Here is a 21,156-nt window from a genome sequence, read left to right on the forward strand (position 1 = left end):
GTGCAAAACTATTGCACAGAGCAGGTAAGCATAGGCATGTTTGTTATTTTTATAAAAAAAACAAAAAAAACAACCGCTTTAATCAGATTTTCATGTAATAAGTAGCAATGATGGCAGATTGCTTTTTGCATTATATCAGCCTGACATATGTTATCCACCTTGGCGGTTGTAAATCAGAGCTTCTGGACTTTGCTGGGTCCCAGTGCTCAAGATAAATATCCCAAAAAAGTAGTCCCATGTTGCCCATCTGCTTGATCGTAGGTTAAAAGCTGAGGAGGCGCAGCCAGTCATTAGTATGAAAACCTTGCCATGTTTTGCACATGAAAGTGCTTACTTTATAAGTTCTCGTTGTGTGTAAACACTTTCAGGCGTGATACGGGTCAAGGTTGCCATATTCATGACTGTCAATGCCACTTGAGCTATTAATAAATCTACTAGTCAAGCAGATGAGCGGAGCAGACCCACTTTATTTTTTTATTTTTTTTGGATAAAATTTTCCACTTACTTGCAAGTCATGTACATTTACCCCTTAGTTTTAGCTATTAGCTTTCACTTTGTGATGGCATCAGGATTGTTCTGTCACTAATGTGCGCAGATTGATATGTGATTATTCTATCTTCTAGACAGCCCCTTCTCCTTCCTGCATTTACAAGCTGGCCATTGACATTAGACAGCTGAATAGTGCAGAATATCAATGTGATTAAACTGCTATGGAGATTACATCTGGCATGAAGTAGATGGGTTGTGTTGGAAGTTTTCATGCATAGGTTCCAGCAGCAGAAGGTATCGTTTGCTTTTGTTAGATATGTGAGATGGTGGATGGCGGTGAAAGAACCAGAATGGCAGTTCAGTGGGTGTAATGTACACTGTCACTTAGGTGTATCTTATCTGATGGCATTTGAAGGGACACCTGACACAAGTATGTAAAGTGGGTTCTGTCTGTTCTGTATGCTTGTTCTGTGTCAGGGTCTTGGGAAGTACTGAAATCAGACACAGTCAGGCAACTGGTATTTTTAAAAGGAGGTCGGTAATGGCAAAATTTCTTTCCATAGGTCTCTCTATACAGTTTTTTTTTTATTTCATGGAATATGTGCTCTTTGGCCTACACGTACAAGTAGCTTTAATAAGTAATTGATTTAGAAAATACCCCCTATTGCACAAGTACATCATGTGTGGATTCTGGGTGGCCAGCTACGACAGAAGGCACCAGGGTGTTACATAAGCCTCCTAGAAGCATCAGAAGCCAGGGTTGAGGTAAGTATTTTTGGAAAGGGGGGGGGGGGGCTAGAAAATTATCTAGAACTCTCAAACATTATATATTTTCTGAAAACAGAAGCCCTGGAGAATATAATATTTGTGCAGTTGTTTATCAAACACAAATTTGCAGACACACACACACACACACACACACACACACACACACACACACACACACACACACACTGGATTTCAGTGTACACAAACACAGTAGAATACCCACTTTTTTGGTAAAGTATAAAAGATGCTGTTGCATTGAGTAAATCAATAACAAACATGTCAAGGCTCAAAATTGCGTGGACCCATGAAAAGGCAACACATTAAAGTATCTTATATTTTTAATCATAACATTTTGTTATCAGTGTAAAGTTAATCGTGAGTTATGTTCCTGGTATTATTGCGATACCTCATGTTTGGTGCAGTCGCTGTTTACATATGCGTACATGTGTATTTGCCTATATGTGTGCTGTAGGTTTGTTTTTCCATTTTTTATTTTATTTATTTATTTTACACTTTCCTATTTAAAAAACAAAACAAAAAACTTTTGCTCTCACAAGGGGGCAGCCCTTAACTTAAAATTGATGGGGTGGCTGTAGAGCTGCCCAAATCACTTTTGCTGAACAGCCGATCGCCAGCTGTAAAAAATGAATATATTTTCGAAGGACAACCTTTCTTTATTTCCTTTCTGCTTCTCTGGTGTTCGTCTGATAGAAGCTTGGTCTTTAGGTGTATCTGTTTCTGAGCTAAGCTGCCACTGCTTCCGTGCTTTGTGAGCTTGCCTGTCTTTTACCACACACAATAATGAATCATGTATTGTGCCATATATAGGCTGACGGGAGTAGTGACAGCAGCTCATAGCTAGGTGCCTGAAACGGCTGGATATAGGATTGTGTTCAGTGGTGGGTCCCAGTAATACTGCCATTTTGTGTTAGTCTGGCATTGGTACCCCCTTTCTTAGGGCCGCTTCAGCACATGTCAGTGCTCTCTACTTCTCTTTTTCCCCCAGAGCGGGTTTGACGATTACCCAGATTCTGCTGTCCACCAGGTACCCTCCAGTCTGATGCCTGCCAGCCTATGTAACCTCCCTGTTCATGTTCTTTCTTAGCCCTTGTACACACGGTCGGACATTCCGACAACAAAATCCATCGGATTTTGTCCGAAACTTGTGTTGCATACACACAGTGGGACAAAGTTGTCGGAAAATCCGATCGTATGTAACGTGATGACGTTATTTCGTTACGACGGGACTACATTCAGGCTAGTAGCCAATAGCTTTGGTCTAGGAATTTGATCTGAGCATGCGTGGCACTTTGTCCGATCGGAATTCTCTACACACAATCGGACAAAGTCCGATCGGATCATGTTGTCGGAAAGTTTTATAGTCCAGCTCTAAAACTTTGTCCGACGGAAACAGTTCGATGGAGCCCACACACAGTCGGATTATCCAATAACACGGTCCGATAGGACATTTTCCATTGGAATGTCCGACCGTGTGTACAAGGGCTTACTCTGTCCCCAGAGCTCTTCTGCCAAGTCAGGAGGTAGTAAAACAGAGGCTCACAGTTTTGTCCAACATCTTTCTGTAGAAATTAATAATCATGAAAACCTCTACCCTAGCCAACCCAGCTTAAGCCTATATTGGCTCTCATTCACACACTTTGTAGCTCGAAAGTCAAAGCTCCAAAATGCTCTACAACCAAAATCTCATGCCTGAAACTCTAAATGGTACATGAAGTACATTTTAAAGTGGAATAAGGTGTCTTTGACTTCAATGGAGGCTTGCAAAAAAACATGACGGTGTACCCATAACAAATCTTTGGGGCCAAAATATGTGTGATCCTGCCCTAAAGAAGCTCCTGTATGGTACTTCATGATTAATTGTGTGAAACAAAAAGTGCCAAAAAATTCTCAAAAGTACCTTAACCTCCCTAGCGGTGATCCCGAGTCTGGCTCGGGTTGGGATTTTAGTATCATAAGCGGTAACCCCGAGCAAGACTCAGGATCGCACCGCTGGATACTCGGAGGACACAGGGAGAAGTTACTTACCTTGTCCCCTGGATCCAGCGATGTCCTCTGCGCTGTGTGATCGAGCTGTCCTCCGCTTGATTTACACAGTGCCCGAGTGCCGCCGAGCTCCGTTCCCTGCGATGTTACGTCGCACGGGAGCGGAGAACGGCGCCAAATTCAAAAAAGTAAAAACACACACAGTACTGTATAAAAAAAATACACACCCCCTTTGTCTCTAGTGGTCTGTCCAGTGCCCTGCATGCACTTTTATATTATAAATACTGTTTTTTTCTGCCTGGAATTTGGAGATTGTCCATAGCAACCAAAATGTGTCCCTTTATGTCAAAAGTGATTTTAGACCAGCTAGAAAACAGCGATAATAAATTAGAATCACTTGCAGAATTGAGCGATAGCGATTTGTGGGGAAATTCGTCATCAAACACTAAATCTAATGACAGAGACAATTCTGCAAATGAGCAAATTTCAGTATTTTTGGATTTGATTACATTATTGAATATTTTTTATTATTATTTATTATATTATAAACTTTATCATACCCGGGATGTCTTCTAGACTCTGGTTTGAACAGATTTAAGAGAGTTATTCTTAAGAATTACAGGACTACCATATAAAACGCCAAATTTCCATGCAAAATAATTGTACCACTTTCAGCACCTAAAACCAGAACTAATCATACCGCCAAGGAGGTTAATAGACTATATACAAGTGTGATTGTTGCTATGTGCACATTTAGGACAGGTTTTTGTCTCAATCAGGCTGCGCTAATTTATTTGGAGACGTGTAGACCCTGATGAAGAATATATAACTATATTAGATTATCACTGCTTGATGGAGAGACTTGCATTGTTGTTAAAAATATCTTCTCAGTGTCTTTGTTTTTCAGGAATAAATGATTCCATTTGATTTTAATGTTCATTCTTTGCTTCGTCACCTCAGCAGTTGCTAGATTATTATAGAGTTCATATAGGAGTTCCTGCAAGCCTTGAGTATTTGCAACCCCATCGGGATAATTGCCTATCTAGACTAAAGTATGAAAGCTTTTTGTGGAGGATTTTATTTTCAGAAATAACAAGATGGTTTGCAAATATTAATAACAGCTGTTTGCAATAATCTACTTTGCTTGGTTTTAGATGCAACGCTCTATAACTGTCACTCTAGAAAATGAAGTGCACTGTCGTAGAGTAAAGCCAAAACTTTTTTTAGTTTGTTTTGGATAAAGAGGGCAATGGTTAATGTGGTTCTAAAGGTTCAAGGTTTTTTACCTTAATACATTCATGCATTAAGGTAAAAAAAATCTTCTGGGTGCAACCCCTCTACCCCTTTATACTTGCCTAAGCCCTATCTCGATCCAGCGATGTGCATGAGAGCACCGGCTCTCTGGGGTCCCTCTCTTCGCCTTATTGGCTCCCACTGCTGTCATTCACAGTCAGTGAGCCAACGTGCATAGAGTGGGGGGCTGAATGGACACAGTTCGGGAGCGAGCCTGCTAGAGTGCCCCATAGCAAGAGACTTGCTACTAGGGGCACTCAGCAGAGATAGAGGAGCTAGGACTGCCGGCAGGGGACCCAAAAAGAAGAGGTTGGGGGCTGCTCTGTGCAAAACCATTGTACAGAGAAGGTACTGTAAGTATAACATGTTTGTTATTAAAAAAAAAAAAAAAATCTTTCCTTTTAGAAACACTTTAAGATATCAATATAATTTTTTTTCTCGTGGAGGAGACATCCTTTACTTCTTGTTCCAGAGACACAGCGGGAAGTAAGAGCAGATTGCTCTAAAGCAAAGGACTATCCATTCTTGGATAGTTATTACTAAAATAGGTTATTAAACTGTATATAAAGATTTCACCATTATTCAGAAATGTTGGATTCCCATCTTTTTGTACCTGATCACCAGGACAAATCTTGAGGTTTGAATCCTCTAGCAGGGACACGGGCAGTACTGTATACCTGACAAGGGTGCTAGCTAGGGTCACACTTTAGGGTCACACTTTAAGGCTAGGGTCACACTTCCGCGTGTGGCTGTGGGAATCGCAGCAATAACCGCAACCACTTACAGTGAAAACGCACTGCTCTGCAAAAAGCGCAGGGTTGCCATTTATTCTGAACGGCACCTCCATGCATGTAAAATTGCAGCGAGTTTGCAGGAACCACGGGGGGATCTCGTGGTCAAAAAGACTATGCAATTTCCTTTGCGACTGCATTTTTGAAAAGATACAGGCATGGAAATGCCATGCCCAAGCAAACGTGACCTGCAAAAAAACGCATAGGCGTGAACCTAGCGTAACTGTTTATACATTTTTTATTCTATTTATTTTTTCCTAATTTAACGTTCCCTAGAATTATATGAGCATTCAGCTTTGGTTTATCTTGAAAATCTGCCAACCAATTTCCAGTTGCTGTATTTCAATCGTGCTTCACTGGTAGTACTAGAAATGCAGTTGTTACATAAGAAGTTTAGTTGCAAAAGACCTTGATGGCTGTTAACCCGAGAAAGCTTGAGGGTCAAGCTCTATTAAAATTCAAGTCTGTTTAAAATTGCTGAGCTGTGAAATATGTTAAAACTGGTTAGAAAAGAAAAAAACTAGCTCTCCTGCTTGAATCTTGTGGTGGACAGAATCCTGCTGTCTTCAGCTGACTTACATCTTTTCCTCACTACATGACTACAGGAATATGTATGGCTCCAGGATATACAAATTTTGCTCAATAAATTTCTATAGTAATCTTGGCAATGTTTTAGGAATACAGATGATTCAGTATCACTGTATTGCTGCCACCTTACCGTAGCTGGTACCCAAATCAGCCTATATGTGGGCTAGATAATTATCCATTGATCCACTGGATAAAGTCTGTAGACCATCCTTTCAACTTTTTTTACACCAGAGAAACCCTTCAAATAATGTCAGAAACCATGAATTGGACCGAGACAGAAGTACAGTTAAATCAGACTTGTTTAATAATAAAGTAAATAGAACACATGTAGTCAAAACATAGCCAAAGTTTGGTAATTGGAGTGGATAGTCAGACATGTCAGGAAGCCAGAGGTTAGTGTAGTGGCACAGCAAGCAGGATCTGGAGCTAGAAGGAATGTCAGCCAAGCAAGTCTTTAACGGGAATGCAGAAGATTGCCTTGGTCAACATCACAGAGACTAAGGCAGAGATCATCTGGGATGGACAGCTTAAGCAGGCAGGACTGACTAACAGGATATCATCAACAGGTGAGTCACTGGAGAGTTAGGAGCTGGCAATTAGAAGACAGCTGAGCGGCCAGCTCAGAGGAAGGAATGGCTAAGCCCAGCCCTGACAAATGTAATTTAAAGGTCTATAGAATAGACCCCAGGTCTCTTAGTAAAAAGTATCTGTCACGCCTGTTGTTCATTCCTTCTAATAGTAATAAAGTAAAAAAAAATTATGAAGAGACAGAGTGAAAAACATCATTTTAAATAAAATTAGAAATTTTTTTTACGTGCTCATGTCCTCTGTGTGCTGAAGCGGAAGTGCAAACTCATCTGTGGTCTCACATGCATATGTAAATTATAATTGAACCACAATTTTGTAAAGGCTGTAATGTAACAAAATAGCTAAAAAGCCAAGGGTGGTGAATACTTTTGGAAGGCACTCTAATGCCGCGTACACACGATCGGACTATCCGGCGGACTTAGTACGGTGGACCTATTCTGGCGGAACACCCGTCTAACTTTGCAGCTGAGGTCCGCCAGACTTTCCGAATGACGGACCTGCCCACACACGACCAGACTTTTCCGGCGGACAAACCACCGGACTATGGCGGGAGTCCGCAGGACTTTTGAAATGAACGGACTTGCCCACACATGGAGTAAAGCCCATTCATTTTGAACGGGACTAGCACAGGAAGTCAATGTCACCACCTCCATCGGCAAGATTGACACCTTGCTGGCTCCGCGTTGTGCGGCGACTGTGCGACGACTTGTATAGGGACAAGGGGTGGAGGTCACCGGGTGATGTCCCCGCCCCTTATTATGTCACAGTCCCAGCATCCTCCATTATCTGAGTGGCTATACAGTCGCTGCCTGACTTTTACAGGGAGCAAAAGGTTGCTCCCACCCCGCCGTGGCCTTCCACCTTCCTGGGCTCTCCTGTTCAACCGGGGATCCCTGAACTGGAGTGGCTGGTCATACAGGCACACCATAGAGATGAAGGAAGATCCATTCCATTCCCTGATCATCTCTATTGCGTATAAAACTGGAAGTGACAAGGATTTTGGCACTTCCACTTTGGTTTGTTGCTTACAAGCTGTTACTGGATTGTAAAGCAGCTGATCAAATCAATCTCGGTGTGAGCAGATGCTTTTGAGGGCAGAGGGGCTAATAGACCCCAGATCTCTTAGTAAAGATTTATTGTCACTGCCTATGCTATCACAAGGGATCCTTTGTGATGGCAATAAAGTAAAAAAAAAAAAATTAAAGAGTGCAACAAACATAATTTTAAATAAATACTAAAATTAAAAAAATTTAAAGTGCCCACGTCCTCCCTGTGCTCACGTGGAAATGCAAACTCATACGGATATCCTGTATGTTTATGTAAACAGTAATCAAGCCACACATGTGAGTTATTGCCATGACATCAGAGTGAGAGCAATAATTCTAGCACTAGACCCCCTATTTAACTCTCAACTTGTAACCTGTAAAGGCCTTTAAAACATTACCTATACAGATTTTCTAAGTGCCGAAGTTTGTCGGCATTCCATGGGCGTGCACAGTTTTAAAAATTTAAAAATATATTAAATGTCTGTTAGCTTGGTGTAACATCATCTTTTATATTTTAGAAATAATTGGTGTTATATTTTGTTTGTGTACACTAAGATTAAATCAAAAGTGTATTTTTTCCCATAAATTTGCATTTGATAAAACGCTGTGCAAATATCATGTGACATAAAAAATTGCCATAACCACCATTTATTTATTGTAGTACACAAATCGGGCTATAAATCATGACTACCTGGGTTTTGTGCCATCTCAAGGATGTAACTCAGTTTTTTTTTTTTGCCAGTGTCTTGAAGGTGATGGGTAGAGGTCGACCGATATATCAGCCGATATTTGCCGTTTTTTAATTAATCGGCATCGGCCGATTGTACTAATAAAAAGGCAGATTTAGAACTACAGCATGACTTGCAAATGACTTCTGTAATAGAAGTCAATGCAAGTTGCCTGAGTCTTCATAGAAGAGACAGTCTGCCAAGAAAAGAGCAAAAAGATACAATGTTTACACTTGAATGAATGAACTCATCTCAGTGTGTAGAAGTTCTCAGTTTAACCATTTAAAGACTAAATCTTTTCTGACACTTGTTGCTTACAAGTAAAAATCCTGTATTTTCTGCCAGGAAATCACTTAGACCCCCGAAAAATTATATATATTTTTTTAGCAGAGATCCTAGGGAATAAAATAGCGGTTGTTGCAATATTTTATGTCACACGGCATTTGCGCAGCGGTCTTTCAAATGCAATTTTTGGGGGAAAAAAATACACTAAGGATTTAAAAAAATAAAAAAGGTAAAGTTAGCCCATTTTTTTTTTTTTCGTCCAAAAGTTTTGACTACCTGTTTTTTATTTAATATATAGTTTTTTTTTTTATCTAAATCATACATACAACTAAACTGATTGGAGGTTTTTTTTTTGTTTAATAAATGTTTAAATGTAAGAAATTTTCACATATAACCCAGCTAGCGGCCAAGGAAGAGGTTAAATGCACCCGTGAAGCACCGTTGCCAAATCGCATTGCATGCGCTTCGGCAGTGGTGCCCATTCATATCAATGGGCAGGAGTGGTGGAGGAGCGGTATACATCACTCTAAACGTGCTGCTTGCAGGACTTTTTTTTAACATCCTGCCAGTGCATCGCCTCCACGTGAAAGCACACTGTCTTTCACACAGACTGCAGGGGAGCCATTTTGCAGGCACTTTACAGGTGCTATTTTTAGCCCAAAAGCGCCTGAAAAATGCCCCAGTGGGAAAGGTGTGTTAGATTTTATGAGATGAATGGGGATTTAAAAAAATAAAAAAAATCGGCCTAACATATCGGCCCAAAAAAATCGGCCTAACATATCGGCCCAAAAAAATCGGCATCATATATCGGCCATCGGCCGCCATGATTTCTAAATATCGGCATCGGCCAGAGAAAAACCCATATCGGTCGACCTCTAGTGATGGGCACTGTAGTCCAGCTCTCTGCATGATTTTAATAGACTTCTTAAGTGGTTTCAGCAGGGATCAGGAGACTGGTTGGCCAGATCCATTCTTATAGCTGGGCTGCTGAAATGGATGGTACACAAGCCTCGCTACGAAGATGGAAGTTTTTGAGAGGATTGCCTGTAATGTGTCCTTTCAGCGCTGAAACCTGTGTTAAGGAACCATGCGCAGTTCAGTACAGACCAAGGTGTTTGCAGTAGGGTGCTGTACAGGTCTAGGGCAGTGGATCCCAAATATTAGGGCACCGAGTCCCTGAAGGTCTACTGTGACAGAGCCAGCCCTGATTGGTGAAGGATGGATCTGTGGCCCTGTGGCTGGATCCTGCAGCAGGAAATAGGTGAGTGGCCCTTTAAGTGGGGATCATTGTCATTTTTCCTAGAGAGTCTTCCTTGTCTGACTACTGGGGTCAGTGTGTTGCCCTCTGTGTCCCTCTGTATTGTTGGTGAAGCTGTGAGAAAGCCTGTAATTCTCCCTGTATTAATCTAGCAGTTTCCCTTTCTTTGTTTTTTTTCTGACAGGCTGTTTTTCTTTTGCTGGCTCGTGATCTTTGTATTCTGGTAATCGGCGGGCAGACGTGTGCATGGTGAGACTCAAAATACATTGAGGAGGCCAAGCTGGCAGCCATTTTAACTAGTGGAAATAAGCTGGTTGTGTTTGAAGGCTTTCTAGTGGCAACAGCGCTGGCAGTGCAACACAATCAAGGGACACAGTGCAGGCTTATATCTGAGGCACATGAGTCATGCTTCGGGGGGGGGGGGGGGGGGTGGGGGGGCACTTGCAGCTAAGTGATCCCCAGGGCTCATGGTATTTGGCTGTCTGTTTGCTAAGATATCAGTGGGGTAAGGTAGCTGGTTTAGGCATAGCCCTGTCATTCAGGGCGCTTAGGAGAAATGTCTTCCAGAACATGGAGGGGGCAGCACAGTTGGGAAGGGCGCAGATGCACTGCTGTCAGGTACTGAGGACTCTAGTCATAGTGCTGCTGTCTTCATCTTGCAATAAAGCAGAAAAGACAGGTGTATCTGAGCCACTATGACTCTCTGGTATTGTGGCCACTGTGAAGGCCTCAACCTCATCCTATGTCACTAACTTAGCTGTGATGTTGGCAGGCCTGGAAGGGAAAATTGCTGGTATGATTAGCTCTATGGAACAGTGCGGTATAAATCGGGAGAGATCTCCTTCACCAGATCCCCCTATTTTAGTAGAGGAGGAGTGGGTGAATATTGATGAGGATGTGGTTGGGGTAGAATTTGGGGAAAGTCGGGTGGTAGAGTCTACCTCTGCTAATTTTGAGCATGAAATAGCTCAGGAACTTTTTGTTTCTCATACTCAGATGGTGTTAGAACGATCCCTTTCTGTGATGGCTTATTCTGACTTCAGGTTGCCAGTCCTCGCTCGGTAAGTGTTCCTCTTTGGGGTCTCTGCGACCACCTCAGAGCTCACAAGACTTTCCCAATGCATTCTCTTTTAGAATAAATGCTGTATTCTGAATGGGATTAACCAGTTAGGGTACCTTCACTGGTGACACAATCACCATATCTGGGTTATTCCATTCCATCAGAGAATAACTTCTTGAAGTGCAGTATGCCCACAGTGGCGGCAGGGGTGTCCTGTCTGAATAAGAATTTGACTTGCCCGGTGAGTAATGTCCAGGTCTTCAAAGACCCAGCTGAGAAGAGACTGGAGATACTGTTAAGAGTTTCTTTTGCTTTGGTTGGCTTTGTTATGCAAACGTGATGGCAGCCTTTGGTGTTTGCCAAAGCCTAAAAGATTGCATTAAGCAGTTGGTAAAGAGAATCCTGACACGTGTGGAGGCAGACAGTAGTAAGGGGTTAATATAGTTGCCCCAGGCCTTGTGTTTTGTGGTAGCTGCGGTGGAGGACTCTGTTCAGCAAATTTATTCTTTGGCTCTGGTGTTTGTTCACATGTGGAGAGTTCTGTGGTTGAATAGCTGGTTTCCTGAACCGCCCTTAACAAAAAAAAAAAAAAAAAGTTAGTATGTTTTCCCTTTCATGGTGAATGCCTGTTTGGCAATTACTTGGATAAATATATACCCAAAAGATCTCTAGTGGAAAAAGTTCCCTCTTGCTGCTCAAGAAAAAGGGCAAATTTACAGCCTAAAGAGGTTTGGCTGCTCTGTTTTCAAGTTTGTCTACATCAAGGCAGTCTTTTCAGCACTCCCAGGTGACTGGTTCCAGGAGGAAAACGCAGAGTCAAGGGCAAAGGAGGCCCTGGGCAACCAAGTCAGCTATACAAGATCCTCTTCACTATGAAAGGGCACCCCCCGACTCTGATTTCAGACAATTGGGTTCTTTCCACAGTCTCCCTTGGGTACAGGTTGGAGTTTTGGGTTTTTCCTCCTTCTCCTTTTTATGAGATGGCATGTACTTGTTTATTAGCAAAAAAAGCTCCTTTGTTTCAGGCACTCGGTCGGCTGTTGTCACAGGGGGTGATGGAAGTGGTTCCAGTGATGGAAAGTTTGCTCAGCTTATACTCTTCGTGGTCTCAAAGCCAAATGGGGATATGCAGTTGCCTTTAGACCTCAAGAATTTAAACACATTTCTAAAGGTCTTGTCATTTTCATATGGAGTTGTGGCATTCAGAAGTGGTCGCACTCAAGCAGGGAGACTTTTTTGCATCAATAGACATCAGATACATGGGAGAAACTGGCACATGGAGATATGCATCAAAAAATCATATGTTTTGCAGTGGAGGACCAGCACTTTCAGTTTGTGGCCCTGCCTTTTGGGCTACCCACAGCTCCTTGGGTATTCACAAAAGTGTTAGCCTCAATGCTGGGCATGTTGAGGGTTCAAGGACTGTGCATCTTGGGATATTTGGATGACCTGTTGCTCAGAATGTTCAGTGCATTGGGTAAGGCATAAAGTGTTGCTCATGATTCGTACACTGAAAGATCTTGATCCAGAAAGATTTATCATAGGACTTTGGAGTTATGTGTCCTGGTGAGAGACCAGAAAGTTTAATGACCGGAAATACATGATTGAATGAATTTTAGCTTTCTTCCAATCAGGGGTGGAAATTAATTTGGCCTTAAGCACCATTAAAGGCCAGATATCGAATCCTATCAGTTTTTTTTCCAGACACCTATGGCTTCGTATTCGTTGATGCATACTTTTGTTTGGGGGTAACCCATATGGTTCTGCCTGTTAAGTGCCCTCTGTGTCCATGGGACTTGAATTTGGTCTTGTCTGTCTTGCAGAAACCACCCTTTAAACCAATTTGTGAGATTTGTGTCCCGTCAGAGCCTTTCCACAGGTCTGTGTCCCGTCAGAGCCTTTCCGCGCATCTTTGTCCCCGTCAGAGCCTTTCCGCGCATCTTTGTCCCCGTCAGAGCCTTTCCGCACGTCTTTGACCCCGTCAGAGCCTTTCCGCGCGTCTCTGTCCCCGTCAGAGCCTTTCCACATGTCTGTGACCCCCTCACTGATTACACCCCCAGATACCCCCCTCCTCGTACCTCTCCCTTAACACATCCCTCCACCATCACACACACCTTTGGATTTTCCAGTCCGTCAGACAGTTCCTCCCAGTCCCGTGGCTCCTCCTCCCAGATGATGTCCGTTAGGAATTTGCAGCACACCATGGTGGGTTAGCTGTCACTGGTGCAAGTACGACAATATGTCCATACAAATCTGGTGGTGGCAGCTGCACAGAGCTGGAGCCTCCTCCACTCCAACCTCCTCCTCCTGCCGCCACTCCCCCAGCCCAACCTCCTCCTCCTGCCGCCACTCCCCCAGCCCAACCTCCTCCTCCTGCCGCCACTCCCCCAGCCCAACCTCCTCCTCCTGCCGCCACTCCCCCAGCCCAACCTCCTCCTCCTGTCGCCACTCCCCTAGCCCAACCTCCTCCTCCTGTCGCCACTCCCCCAGCCCAACCTCCTCCTCCTGCCGCCACTCCCCCAGCCCAACCTCCTCCTCCTGCCGCCACTCCCCCAGCCCAACCTCCTCCTCCTGCCATCACTCCCCCAGCCCAACCTCCCCCCTCTGCCGCCACTCCCCCAGCCCAGCCTCCTCCTTTGCCACCACTCCCCCAACCCAACCTCCTCCTCTGCCACCACTCCTCCAGCCCGCACAGCCAGCCCACATCCGTGCTGCCTGACAGCAGGGCCCCGCCTCCTCCCTGCACACATGGGAATCCGCCCATCGCTCTGCCTTCCTCTGCCTCAGTGGATCTGCTCTGACAGCGGCACACATACATCGCCTCTCCTGCCTTCTGCTCTGTCCCTCTGCCTAAAGCACGCAGGAGGAAATTGAAGCAGACAGTCTTTGAATGAGCTGCGGGCTGGGGTTTGGAGACCCCTGTTCTAGTAAAATGCTAGTGTTCCACAGAACCCTGTTTGAGAAACCCTGCTCTTGACTTTCTTTCATGCCCACATAAACCCTATTAACTGTACGTGTACTGCATTACCCAGCTTTGTTCCTGGCTCTGATTGAAAGCTAATATACAAATGTATACAATGAAGCAGTTTGCATTGAAGGGATTCAAAGAAACCTGTACCAAGAGAAATGTTTAGAGTAAGGGAGGCTTAAAACCACCGTCACCGTTATTTATTTATTTTTGTTTTTGTTTGTTTTGCCATCTGTCCCACTGGGGAAATTTACATTCACTTCTTGGCCCTCAGCCAAAACAGGAGTTGAGGGGAAATCCCTGCAATTAAGTGAATTCTATGGGGCCCCCCAGGTCACAAGAACTAGTGTTCCAAGTGGCAGAACCCCTGCTATTACCTTTCTGGGAACAACCCAAAATGTGGGATTTATTACCTTTCACTTTCAATGATAATGGCAAACGGGACAAATAGAGAGAGTGAATCTCCCTAACAGGGACACAGACAGCAATAAAAACTGATGGCTGTTCTAATCCATCTCTATCCAAAACAAATGCCCTGTACACACGACCGGTTTTCCCGTCGGAATAAACTCTGAAACTTTTTCCAACAGAGTTCCGACGGAATTCGTCTGAAACTGTCTTGCGTACACACGATCAAAAGTCTGATCGTCAAGAACGCGGTGACGTACAGCATGTATGATGGGACCAGAAAAAGGAAGTTCAATAGCCAGTAGCCAATGGCTTCTGTCTCGTACATGCTTCAGAGCATGCATAGTTTTTGGTCCATCGGAACAGCATACAGACGAGCGGTTTTCCCTATAGGAATTGGTTCCATCGGAAATACTTGGAACATGTTCTATTTCTAGATCTGTCTGAATTTTCAAAAAAATAGTCAGATGAGGCATACACACAATCGGAATATGCGATGAAAAGCTTCCGACTTTTTCTGTCAGACATTCCGCTCATGTGTACGCGGCATTAAAAAAAAAAAAAAATTGCCTTTTAGTTATACTTTAACTGTTTCCTAGAACCGTTCTAATCAAGGTGAGCTGTGAATAATAACTTTAAAATTTGTTTGTGCTCATACCAAACTCTTAAACCATCAAATGGCTGTGTCCTAACTGATCACATGTGCAGCATCGTGGCAAGTACAGATCAACAGAGGCTAAGATGCGAGCTTCCTTGGCTGTAAAGGATAGGAGGGTTTAGTTCCACTTTAACTTTAATAAAAGTGTCCTCAGTGTTGGTGGCTGCTGTTTTGCTTGATATCTCCAGTCCTCTGCCCCATGTATACTCCTATGGCTGTGATCTTCCAGTGCTACTGGAGTTAATATGGGCCGCTGCACCTGTCATGGGCACTTGTCAAAAGTGCCAAATATTCCCCCTCGTTTCTGCCACCTTTGCTCCAGTCATAGAATCTGTAGTGTCAGTTACCACAATGAAAATTGCTCAATAAATAGGTAGGTGGACCTTTCATTCATCCGCCCATCCTGCACTCATAGATTAAAGTGTCAGTATTGTTGTAACTGAATGGAGCAGGGGGTGTAGAAAGAGCAGCCAAAGTCAGCTGTTTTGGTGGCGGGACCATGTAGAACAGGCATGTCCAAAGTCCGGCCCGCGGGCCAATCGCGGCCCGCAGTCCGGTTTTGAACGGCCCGCCTGGTGTGCTGCGGGATCAGGGCTGTCAAATGAGCCGATCCCCGGCACTGTGTGAAGCTCCGTCGGCTTCAAAAGTGAAAGTAAAGTGCAGAGGAGTGTGCTGTGCTCTCTGCTTCCCCCTACAGTGCAGTACCCGGCTGAATGAGGAAATGGAATGGAAAGGTACTGTACTACAAGCTAGATTCGTTTTAAAAAGGCTTTATTTATGTGTATGTGTGTGTGTGTGTGCATGTGTGTCTGTATGTATGTATGTGTGTCTGTATGTATATGTGTGCATGTCTGTCTGTATGTGTGTGTGTGTGCATGTCTGTATGTATGTATGTGTGTGCATGTCTGTATGTATGTATGTGTGTGCATGTCTGTATGTATGTATGTGTGTGCATGTCTGTATGTATGTATGTGTGTGCATGTCTGTATGTATGTATGTGTGTGCATGTGTGTCTGTATGTATGTATGTATGTATGTGTGTATGTGCATGTGTGTCTGTATGTATGTGTGTCTGTATGTATGTGTGTCTGTGCATGTGTGTGCATGTCTGTATGTATGTGTGTGCATGTGTGTCTATATGTGTGTGTGTGTGCATGTCTGTCTGTATGTATGTATGTATGTGTGTGTGTGTGTATGTGTGTCTGTATGTGCATGTGTGTGTGTGTCTGTGCATGTATGATTGCATGTGTGTGTGTGTGTCCATGTATGTCTGTATGTATGCGTATGTGCATGTGTGTCTGTATGTATGTGCGTGTATGTCTGTCTGTATGTGTGTGCATGTATGTGTGTTTGTATGTGTGTGCAGCATGTGTGTCTGTATGTATCTGTGTGCATGTATGTGTGTGTGTGTGTGTGTATGTATGTCTGTATGTGCGTGTATGTCTGTATGTATGTATGTGTGTGCATGTGTCTGTATGTGTATGCATGTGTCTGTATGTGTGTATGTCTGTGTGTATGTGTATGCATGTGTGTTACTTTTAATCCAGACCCCCCCCCCCCCATTCTTGTACCATCAGAACTGCTTTTGTGGTGCTTGTGTGTGTGATAGCAGCCAGGATTGCTGCTCCTCTGAAAAGCAATCCATATACAGATCGCTTTTCAGAGGCATTTGAAAGGTGGTAAAGAGGCATTATGTTGCCTCCTCACCACCTGTTTTAAGCCCGTAAATGTAGCATCACTATACCGCAACTGTGCAGTCTACACAGTTGCGGGGTAGTTGCAGTGCAGGCCCATTCACCCTGAGCATACCTCCAGCTGCAGCCACAGCATGTGTACACCCCCAGCTGCTCCCTCTGCAGCTAAAGGGGGAGAAGTTGGGGGTGGTAAAAACAGCTTAACCATGTAGTTTTACTGCCCCTCCAATAAGCCCTTGGTTCACATCTGCATGGCTGCATGCTGTGTGTAGGGCAGCCCATGCATTTCAATGGGCTTCCATACCCACAAAAATGCAGGGAAAGAAGTCCCAGAGCTTTTTTTTTTTTTTTATTGCGCTGCACCAAAAGCACCCCATGTTTCCAATGTGTGGGGTACCATTAAGACTTAACGGTACCCCTAAAGAACAGAGCATTCGTCTGTGTGTCAGGCAAACGAGCGCGACAAAGGCACGAGAATTTTTGTTGGGCCAGGTATGAGTGCTCGAATGACCGAATTTTAATGGTTCAAAGAATGTCAGGCAAAATGGTCGGCCCTCACACATGTTCACTTCATCGAATCTGGCCCTCTTTGAAAAAAGTTTGGACACCCCTGATGTAGAACAAATGAAGCCACCCTCTAAAAGGAAATCTGATCACAGCAGCCAAAAAAAGAAAAATGGAATTTGGAGATTAGAGGAGGCTGAGATCAATAGGAGCTTTTTCATTTAAAGTATAACTAAAGGCAAAACTTAATTTTTTTTTTTTTTTAGTTTTGGATTTTAATGCTGTCTGTGCCCCCTGTTTATGGAGATTCGCCCTCTTTTTTTTTTCTTCATTTTTACCATTATCAGTGAAAGTAAAAAAAATCCCACATTTTGGGTTGTCGTCTGAAAAGTAACAAAGGGGAAATCTTCCAATGGGTACACAAATTCTGGTGACCTGGGGTCCCCAAGGAACTCCCCTAATTTGCAGGGATTTCCTCTCACTTCCTGTTTGGCTATGGGACAGGAAGTGAAGTCTACGCAATGGGACACTGGTGGCGAAAAAAAAATCTGATGGGGTTATAACCTTCCTTTGCTCTATCTAAAATGGATAAAAAAAAAAAGTTGTGCCTATGGTTTTACATTTAAGAATGCATACTTGAATAGCATTTTTCAAAGCAGAGTTTAGAGTCCCTTTAATCCATTTTACATATGTAACTTACCGTTTATGTAGTCCAGTTGAGCTCCCTATCCAGCTGGGCTCTTTACCTTGGGGAGATTGAAACTTAAAGCAAAATGAACATCCAGTAAGAAAACAAACATACCATATAAATGCAAACCTTTTGCTGAGTATAAATGAGTTGTTCAGCCTCTTAAATCCAAGTAGACCTTCTGAGAAGTAATCTTTTTTTATGAATGATTTGTAAATGAAGCAGAATGGTTTTGTGCTCATTGCTCTCCCCAGATAGATACTTTGTCTGACGAGCTCTTACATTATAAATTGGAAGTACACTCTGCTCTAAAAAGCAGAGTAAGAACAAAAGATACTGCTGTGTTTGCACAGTGTCTTTTCATAAAATGTAATTTAACACCATTCACAATGCGTCTATAGCATCAAATGTGTTGCATTATGTTAAATGAAGGATTGGCATTTTACAATCATGTTTTGGGTTACTGATGGGAAAATGGAATGCATAATGCTATACATATAATAACTCTATGGCAGATGTTCTCAGAGAGAGAACGGATTTTTTTTTTCTCTATGCTATAAATTTGAATAACCTACAATCGTATATTTTTTATGCGACTTTACAGTACGAAACTGTAGACCCATTTGGTCGTTGGCTCTGAATGTTAAATATTAAAGAGTCTTCCAGGCAACCAGTTTAACCAATCCATGAACTGGAAAAGCAACAAATGCTGCTACTGCGGTAAAATGAGTTAGTGCCTGGGGAAAAAAAAATAAGTCAGCAGCTACAAATACTGTAGCTGCTAACTTTTAATATAAGGACACTTACCTGTCCAGGGAGCCTGCGATGTCAGCACCCCAAGACGTTCTGTCCATCGGTTTTGGGTGCAGGCGCCGACATTGCAAGTAAGGGAAACCGGCAGTGAAGCCTTCAGGCTTCACAGCCGGTTTCCTGCTGCCCATGTGCAAGTCGCGTGGTGCTTTCTGAATGGTCCCGTTGTCTTCTGGGACACACACAGGTCCCAGAAGGCAATGGGGGGGAGGAGGAGGGCCGGATAAAACCGTGGAAGTGACGTACCTCCCAAAAATTGAACTTCTGCTGTCAGGAATTCTCCCCCCCCCCCTCTGGTGTAACATATGGCACCTTTCGGGGGGGGGGGGGGCAGATACCTGTCTAATACAGGTATTTGCTCCCTCTTCCGGCAAAAGATTGCCGCAGTATCCAAGGCGAAGTATGCCATGTCTGGTCCCTCCTCTGCCCCCCCCCCCGTTGTCTTCTGGGAGACACACAGGTTCCAGAAGACAGCAGAGACCACTCAGAACATGCAGTGCGACTCGTGCATGCACAGTAGGGAACCAGGTTGTGAAGCCACAAGGCTTCACTTCATGATTCCCCTACTAGCAATGCCGGCACCTCCACCCGGAGCTGAGGGACGGGTCGGCTTCGGGTGCTGACATTGCGGCGCCCTGGACAGGTAAGTGTCCTTATTTTAAAAGTCAGCAGCTGCAGTATTTGTAGCTGCTGACTTAATTTTTATTCTTATTTTGTTTTAGGTGGAACTACGCTTTAAGTTTTGACAAAAACTACTGGAAGCTAATTTGTTTCTATGTAGAACTGCATCAGGTTTTTGCACTCTCCAGTTTTCGTAAATCAACCCCATAGTGTACTTCCTGAGGTCTGTATAGCTTCTTCTCTTTTTTTTTTTTTCTTTGTTTTAAAAACTTTTATTAACCACATGCTGACCGAGCCATAGCTGAAAAGACGACTACAGCGCAGTCGGCTTATTCTGGGAGGACGTCCATGGACGTCCTCCCAGAATCTTGCTCTCATGCGTCCTCTGGGGCGTGCTCCCGCAAACATCCGTGACCGCCGGGTCCAGAGGAAGCGGCACATCACGGACCGCGGTAAACGGCCGCTGGTAGCGGCCGTTTACCATGTAATCGCTCCGTCAAATAACGGAGCGATTGCTTGTAAACAAACCGGTGTCACATCATGCCAGTTCCTCCCTCCCCTCTTTGTACGAATTGGTACAATGAGAGGGGAGAGGGGGAGAGTTTGCAGCAGCGCTGTGGGCTGGATGTGTAGTGCCCACACCACTGCTCTGTGCCAATACTCTGCAATACTCTGCCAATACTCACCAATAAATTTTAACAGAAACAAAGAATTTTTTTTTTTTTTTTTTTACCAAATTTTCAGTCTTTTTTGATTTATAGCGCAAAAAAAAAAAAACCCAGAGGTGATTAAATACTACCAAAAGAAAGCTCTATTTTTTTTTTTTTTTAAAAAAGGACACAAATTTCATATAGGCACAGTGTTGCATGACTGAGTAATTGTCATTCAAAATGTGAGAGCACCGAAAGCTGAAAATTGGTTTGGTTAGGAAGGGGGTCTAAGTTCCCAGTGGTTAAAGGAAGTTTACCTAACAAAATTAGCAGTAACAGGTATGGGACATCACTAAAGTTGTGTACAGTCATCATACAAGAAGATATATCATAATCTCTTCTCAAGACTATATACCGTAATCAAAAATATAAAACAGAGGATTAATAAAGTAAAGCATAAAATGGGTATAGGGTCCACTTAAAAAAGAAAAAGGAAACTCCAATAACAAGGCACTGCGCATAGAAAAACGACCACATCATGAAAAATTTTCAAGGACGAGATAATACAGACAGGTCAGAATTTGGAAGTCTATATAAAAACCAAGGATCCCATTTGGAATTAAATAAACTATTAAAGGGTTATTCAGAGCGTGGAATAGTTTCTATTCTTGCAATAATTTGTGAGAAATGAACCTATTAACGATTTCCAATGTAGAGCAGTGGTTTAATGTGTGGCTAGACATATGGTATGTATTAAATTGACTGAAAATTGGAGCATGTCAGGGATATCACTTAATAATAGACAGTTTTTATAAGGTAAATTGACTTGTTTGCCAACCCAAGGTGTTTGTGCTTCGTGTTTCGCCAATCAAATTCAGACTTTCAGGCAGGTTTACATGTGGTCACTTTTGTGAACTTCCTTTTACTGGCATGTATTTTGGTTTTGTATATGAGAGGCAACAAAGAACCTGCATGATATGTCTGGCATCATTAGGTTAGGTTCTATGAGCATTAATTGATAGTCTTTACTTGGGTAGTTTAAAAATAATTAGAGCTTTTTTTTTTTTAGATTCTTTTTGGTAAAAACATTTTTTTTTTGCCTTTTTATCAAAGCGTTACTAGACCCAGGACCCTGCATTCACTATATCTGGTCTCCCACAGTACACATAATATGGAAATGCAATCCTTTTCTCAACAGCAGTATATAGCAGTCTTGTGACTTCTATCCGTGCCTAGTTAAAGCTTGTAGGAGGCGTTT

General features: G+C 43.2%; 1 protein-coding gene across 4 annotated transcripts in view; it reads left to right on the top strand.

The window, feature by feature from the left end:
• The window catches only part of LOC143930192 (solute carrier family 22 member 15-like), a 539,229-nt gene that overhangs the window by 34,030 nt on the left and 484,043 nt on the right, over nt 1-21,156 (top strand). The gene's annotated exons all lie outside the window — the stretch shown is intronic.

The sequence above is a fragment of the Lithobates pipiens genome, unplaced genomic scaffold (genome assembly GCF_037356315.1).
Source record: "Lithobates pipiens isolate NorthernLeopardFrog02 unplaced genomic scaffold, aLitPip1_a1.2 Scaffold_25, whole genome shotgun sequence".
Taxonomy (NCBI): domain Eukaryota; kingdom Metazoa; phylum Chordata; class Amphibia; order Anura; family Ranidae; genus Lithobates; species Lithobates pipiens.